Source organism: Leptonychotes weddellii, chromosome 7 (genome assembly GCF_054177405.1).
Source record: "Leptonychotes weddellii isolate Sample4059 chromosome 7, ASM5417740v2, whole genome shotgun sequence".
Classification (NCBI taxonomy): Eukaryota; Metazoa; Chordata; class Mammalia; order Carnivora; family Phocidae; genus Leptonychotes; species Leptonychotes weddellii.
The window spans coordinates 109933606-109941317 of record NC_138375.1 but is presented as its reverse complement, the minus strand read 5'-3'; positions in this window follow the sequence as shown (position 1 = coordinate 109941317).

Here is a 7712-nt window from a genome sequence, read left to right as displayed (position 1 = left end):
CCCTCTCCCTCTGCCCCACCCCCTGCTCAGGCTCTGCCTCTCTCTCTCTAATAAATAAATAAAATATTTTTAAAAAAGAAAAAGAAAAAACTTGCCCTACTAATAATTATTAAGACTTGTTATAAAGTTATATTAAACAAGGTAGTCTGGTACTAATGCACAAACAGAAAATTTGACAAATATAATAGTTCAAAAATAGACATAAATGTATGTGGAACTTTGGACTATTAAAGAGATGGCAAGTCCAATTGTCTTGGTCTGCTACTCTAACAAAATACCATAGACTGGTGGCTTAAACAACAAGACATTTATTTCTCACAATTCTTGAGCCTGAGAAGTCCAAGATCAAGGTACCAGCAGACTAGGTTCTTGGTAAGGGCCTTCTTCCTGGCTTGCAGACGGCAAGGTTCTCAGTGTATCCTCACATGGCAGAGAGAAGATATCCTCAACTCACCTCTTCTTATAAAAGCAGTAATCCTATCATGGGAGCCCCACCTTATGACCTCACCTAAACCTAATTACCTTGCAAAGGCTCCACCTCCTAACACCATCACACTGGGAATTAGGGCTTCAGTGTATAAATTTGGAGGTGGGGATGGCACAAACATTCAGTCCATAACACAAATCAATGGAGAAAAGACGAAATGTTCAAATTAAAATGGTTATCCATACAGAAAATATTAAATTGGGTCTTAATTTAAGAACTCCAAACTGATCTATGATTTAACTGTCCAAAATAAACATAACAAACAAACAACTTCAAAGCTTTTAATGAAAAATATAAGTAGATATATTGTAACCCTCAGGGGTAGAAATAATTTCTTTAAAAAGATACTGACCATAGAATAAAAGATTAATAAATTTAACTGTATTTGAAATCAAGACATCTTAAAAATGTAAAAAGGATAAATCCTGAGAATGTAATGTACAGGATGGTGACTATAGTTAATAATACTTTATTGTATATTTAAAAGTTACTAACAGAGTAGATCTTAAAATTTCTTACCACAAGAAAAAAATTATAACTATGTGTGGTGGTGGATGATAACTAGACTTACTGTGGTGATCGTTTCATAATATATACAAATATTGAATCATTATGTTGTATACCTGAAACTAATATGTTATATGTCAATTAAATCTCAATAAAAATAAAATATATGAAAAGATACAAACCAGGAGAAGATACTCACAATACACATACTGACAAAGAATTAATCGGGAATATGTAAAGAACTTCTACAAATGAATATAAACAAAAATGATAATAGAAAAATGGTAAAAGACATGAAGAGACATTGCATAGAAGAATCACACATAACCAGAAGACATATGAAGAGATATTCTTTTGCTATAATCAGAGAAATGTAGATTAAAACCAGGATAAGATAGATTTTTTTGTACGCAATTGTTTAAAATTTTAAAAGCCTGGCAGTACCAAATGTTGGAAAGGATGTGGACACAAGAGATCCATTGGGGTTTATATATTGCAAGTGGGTATGAAAATCAGTGCAACTGCTTTGGAAAATAGGCATTCATAATTACTCCTAGATAAATATTTGAGAGTTCCAGAATTTCTATTCCTAGTTATACACCCAAAAGAAACTCTTGCACATTTACATCAAGGGGTATATATGAGAATATTTATATTGACAGTGCGCACAAGAGCAAATATCAGGAAACAATCCATATGCCCACCAACTGAATGAATAAACAGTGGTATACTCACAAAATGGAATGTTTTACAGTAGTCAGAATAAATAAATTATAGTAATACAACATTATTGGATTTTAACAATAAATACTTAGTGAAAAATATAAATATACCAAAGTATTACATACAGTATTTTACCCTTACTATAAATTTTAAAACAACTATATGAAAAATATGTATGAGGGGAGTAATATATAATACAATAAAAGCTTATTCAAAAGAGCAAAGAATGATGTACATGGAATTGAGGATGATGATTACCTGATGATTACCTTCATTTGGTGGAGGGGAGGACAGGTATGAGGGACCATGAATATGGTTAGATGTAGTTTATTACCAAGTCCCTAGCATTTGGGGGAGGTGCTATGTTCACAAATTCTTATTATTATTTAGGTTAATAACTAGAGAGATAAATATATATATAGATAGATGATATTGGATAGATAAATAAATAAATAATGCAGGTCATGTATGGACTAATGATGACAGTTTATTATAATCCAATTCTGTGAACCTGAGTTCCAACAAGGCTTAAAAGAAAGCAGCGTATGTGATAGAACATAAAGCACATGGAATTACCAATGATGTATTCTTGCTAAAAATGTTTAACCTCAACCTAGCCTTCTCTCAAGGAATCAAAGCCCAGAAACCCAGGGGTCTTTCTGTATTACAGAAGACAGGAATGGAACCATGGCTCCACACTCAGAACTGAAGACTAACACTGCCGTGCAGCTTCTTCATGACCCAATGGGCACCAGAATCTGAAAATATTCCTATGTCTGGTGCCAAGGAGAGAGGGAAGGTTTTTTGTGGGCAACATCTCCAAGAACCCAGATTGGGAACCCAGAGTGCTGGTTAGAGAAGTGTTGTCCATTTCTCCAAAGGTAGAAAGGAGCCTTTCCTCTGAATCACTGAAGGCCCATTTGATTTTTAACAGCAAAGAAGTTACATGGAAGGTTGCCGTAGTTAACATCTGCCAAGAGTCCAGGTGGCTGAGGAGAACCTAGTGGAACTACTTTAGGCTGGAGTAGAAATACTCATTATAGGGGCGCTTGGGTGGCTCAGTTGGTTGGTTGAGTGTCTGCCTTCGGCTCAGGTCATGATCCCAGGGTCCTGGGATGGAGCTCCACGTTGGGTTCTCTGCTTGGCGGGGAGCCTGCTTCTCCCACTTGCTCTGCCTACTTGTGATCTTTCTCTGTCAAATAAATAAAATCTTAAAAAAAAAAGAAATGCTCATTATAAAGACAACCATCTGGCTTCCTTTTGGCAGAAATAATACCCTTTCTGGGGACATCCTCCCACCCCCTGAATGTGCAGGATTGTTATAGGTGTCAATTTTCTACAAAATTATTTATTGACCTGTGAAGTTTTTCATCTCAAGGTGTGGACTAAAAGTAATACTGAATACTCTGAATTGGTTTTGAAAAAGCCATTAAGCCTGGTGCAATGAACCAAGCATCGGTTCACCACCATCAACCTTGAAAAGGTCAGGACACAGGAAGATACTAGTCTGCCTTTTAAACATCATTGACAAAGAGCCTGTATTTAAGTGCTGGCATTAGGAGGGAGCTGAGAGCACTATGGATGGTGCAGTTCACAAGGCAGGCCACAGACTTGGTTGACAGTTCCAACACTGAAATAATTAACTTTTTTAAAAAAATTCTCAGCAGACTTCTGGGCCATTCCACATGAATCTGGAGCGATCAGAGAGACCAGGCAGCTACACACTTTGAATGATGCTCAAGTTGGAAATGCAGGCTCTGGATAAAGGGGTACTTTCTGAACTTGAGCAAAAAGTCTCCTGTGACTACTTTTTAAAAAATATTAATTTATTTATTTCAGAGAGAAAGAAAGAGGGAGGGAGAGAGAACACGAGTAAGAGTTGGGGGATGAGCAGAGGGGAGGCAGAAGGAGCGGGAAAGAATCTCAAGCAGATCCCTGAGGAGTGCAGAGCCCAACATGGGGCTAGATCCCACAACCCTGAGATCATGACCTGAGCCAAAATCAAGAGTCCAATGTTCAACGGAGCCACCCAGGTGCCCCTCCTGTGATGATTTTATGTACACAATTACTTCCTGGAAATATTATCACCCTTTTTTAGAGCTCTGGGCCAGAAGAGAGAGAACCTATTTTCCTTTCTAAATCAGCAACTTGGGGGTATTTTCTTGTTCAAGGAAGAAAATAAGCAGGTTTGAAACTCCATTGCCAGATATGTTCCTTCTGAGGTATCACATACACTTAACAACTACTACAGCTCGGTATCCCATGAAAGGTAGACAAAGAATGAATTTCTAACTACAATATCACTGTAGCATTGCAAGATGCAGACCATCTGGCCCTGAAAGTAGACCAAATGGTATAATAAATATCAGAGAACATTTTTCAAAGTTAAGGATTAAATTATGTTATGTGAAAGTGAAGTTTAAAATAAGGCTAGGCAGGGGCGCCTGGGTGGCTCAGTCGGTTAAACGTCTGCCTTCGGCTCAGGTCATGATCCCAGCGTCTTGGGATCGAGCCCCGCATGGAGCCCCACATCGAGCCCCACATCGTGTTCCGTGCTCAGCAGGGAGCCTGCTTCTCCCTCTCCCTCTGCCTGCCTGTCTACCTACTTGTGATCTCTCTGTCAAATAAATAAATATAATATTTAAAAATAAAATAAAATAAGGCTAGGCATCAGAAAAATGGGTTTGACCAATTTAAATCTTAGAGATAAATAACCATCTCATCACACACACACAAATAAATGGTAACTCTGTGAGGTGATGGATGTGTTAACTAAATTGTGGTAATCATTTCACAAGATATACAAATGTCAAATCATCACATTGTATATCTTAACTTACACATAGTTATTTGTCAATTATATCTCAATAAAACTAGGGGAAAAAAGAAAGAAATACCATGGACCAATTTAAAGAATACAAAAAAACCCCACAATACAAAAACAAAACACAATTAAGGAAAAGAGACATTTCCTTAAATTCAAAGGTCCCATCACTGATTTTACACACACATACAATTTAGATTCTGCTTTTTCATTTAAAAGTTTATTCTAGAATATCACTCTTCTAACTGTAAAACAAACATCTAAACCATGAGATCCTTGAGGACAGAAACCAGATATCATTAATGTCTGAATACCCATTTACATTGTAAATGGTGTAGATTAAATATTTTTATTTAGGTAAATAATGATATAAAACTCAAATGTCTTTAATCTAAAAACTCAAATTTCTTTAAACACATTATTTCAAGTTACTATATTTTTGTCTGGAGTACAGGTCTGAAATGATACAAACTGCACCCAAATATCAAACCATAAGTTAAGCAAATTGAGTAGAAAAAAATTCTCCTGGGCACCTAGGTGGCTCAGTTGGTTACGCAACTGCCTTCAGCTCAGGTCATGATCCTGGAGTCCGGGGATCGAGTCCCACATCGGGCTCCCTGATCAGCAGGGAGTCTGCTTCTCCCTCTGACCCTCCCCCATCTCATGCTCTCTCTCTCTCTCATTCTCTCTCTCAAATAAATAAATAAAATCTTTAAAAAAGAAAAAAGAAAAAAGAAAAAAATTCTCCTGACTTAGATTTCCATCTCTCTTATCTGCCTCAAACTATTTCTATTGAAGATATTTAGTTAAACCTTTGATGGACAACATGTAGAAAGGTCTGCCTACGACTGGGCTGAGACAAGCTTATAGGTGCTGGGCAGGGGGGCCGTGGACTCTGAAGAGGTCCATTTCCTTTTTTTTTTTTTTAAGATTTTATTTATTTATATGACAGAGAGAGACACAGTGAGAGAGGGAACACATGCAGGGGGAGTGGGAGAGGGAGAAGCAGGCTCCCCGCTGAGCAGGGAGCCTGACCTGGGGTTCGATCCCAGGACCCTGAGATTATGACCTGAGCCAAAGGCCAACGCTTAACGACTGAGCCACCCAGGTGCCCCTGAAGAGGTCCACTTCCTGCTGGAAGCCAGTTCTGTTCTCTATTCTGCTTTAATCCAAGTCTGCTTGGATGAAGCCCCACTAAGTAGCTACTGACCATTTAAGTATGAAATTTATAGGGCGCCTGGGTGGCTCAGTTGGTTGAGCGACTGCCTTCAGCTCAGGTCATGATCCTGGAGTCCTGGGATTGAGTCCCACATCAGGCTCCCTGCTCAGCAGGGAGTCTGCTTCTCCCTCTGACCCTCCCCCTCTCATGTGCTCTCTCTCTCTCTCTCTCTCATTCTCTCAAATAAATAAATAAAATCTTTAAAAAAAAAAAAAGAACTTTATAGAACAGGGGCATCTGGGTGGCTCAGTCGGCTGGGTGGCCAACTCTTGATTTTGGCTCAGGTTATGATCTCAGTGTCCTGGGATCAAGCCCTGCGTCAGGCTCCTTGCTCAATGAGGAGTCTGCTTGAGGATTTTCTATTCTCTCTCCCTCTCCCTCTGCCCCTTTCCCCCCCGCCCCCGCTTGTGCTCATGCATGTGCTCTCTAAAATAAATAAATCTTTAAAAAAAGAACAAATGTATAAGTAACTTAAAAGTAAAGTAGAAAAATGGTTTTCTTTTAAAGAAAAAGCAGATGGAAGAGCAGCCATTGCTCTTGAGCACACAAAGCACAACACGAGCCTCCTTTCCCCAGATGCCTGCCACAATCCCCATTTGTCAACATCTCATTTCTCTGACCCTCTTGTTTCTGGCTCTATGGCTAGAGTTACCACAGAAGCTTCATGGATAGCAAAAAGCTAAAGGAAACTGGAGATTCCACACAAGATTTCCAAAGGTGATAGACACACATGGTGGAGACTATTATTAAGACTGGTAGCCTGCTTGCTTTCAGCTTTACAGGCTTCTTAAGAACACTTTTTATTGAGAGAAATTCTGCCGGTCTTGGAGCAGCAAGGAATAATGAGGCTTACTTTAGTTGTAACAAGAATGACTGTCTATATCATATGGCCAAAGAACAGGTATTCCTCTCCAAGTCTGTGGGGATCAGATGAACTAGGGTTTTTTTGTTTTTGTTTTCTGGGTTTTTGTCTTCAGTGATTAACACATATGATATGGTTTAATAAAATTGCTTTGCTTATGTTTCATCGCTTTATAAATTCACACCTCATATGCAGTCATCAGTAAAACTCCCTGATGGCCAATACCGAATTTAGAAGGTTCGAACATTGTAAAAGAATGACAAGGAGTTATAGACCCTGAGGTAAATTTCAGGATAGGTCAGCCCTATTCACTGTGGAGTGCAAGTACTAAGTTCTGTCTAGTTCTGCCTGAGAGGAGAGCACGTCATCTCTGAGTACTGTCATTGACCACCAAACAATGAACAAAAGTTCCCTTGGCTTTGGCACTTTATGTTGCCCTGGAAGGGTTTCTGACTGGTGAGTGGCAGAGAGGACAATGAATAATCCAAAATGCATCAACAGCCTCATTCCATTCGTCCATTCCTCAATCTAAAGCCCAGTAGATGGGGTACCTGGGGGGCTCAGTTGGTTGAGCGTCTACCTTCGGCTCAGGTCATGATCCTAGGATCCTGAGCTCGAGCCCATGTCAGGCTCCCTGCTTGGTGGGGAGTCTGCTTCTCCCTCCGCCAATGACCCTCATGCCTGCTCCTTCCCTCACTCATGCTCTCTCTCTCTTAAATGAATAAATAAAAAATCTTAAAAAAAAAAAAAAAGCCCAGCAGAGGGGAAGCTTTTGGGGAGGGGAGAAGAGGGAAAGTTGGTACAGATGAAGGCTGTGCTACTTCCCAAAGGCCTGATGCTGTAGGCCACACCTAACTAAGAGCGCAGAATTTGATCCCACCTTGAAAATGAATGCCAATAAGAACAGAGCATCTTGAACTATGAATCTATCCTGAAATTAATAATACACAATACGTTACCTAACTTGAATTTAAATAAAACCCTCAAAAGATGCTTTCTAAATATATATATATCTAAATATATACCTATATCTAAATATATATATGAACATATACGTAGCCATCAGAAAGGATGAATACCTACCATTTGC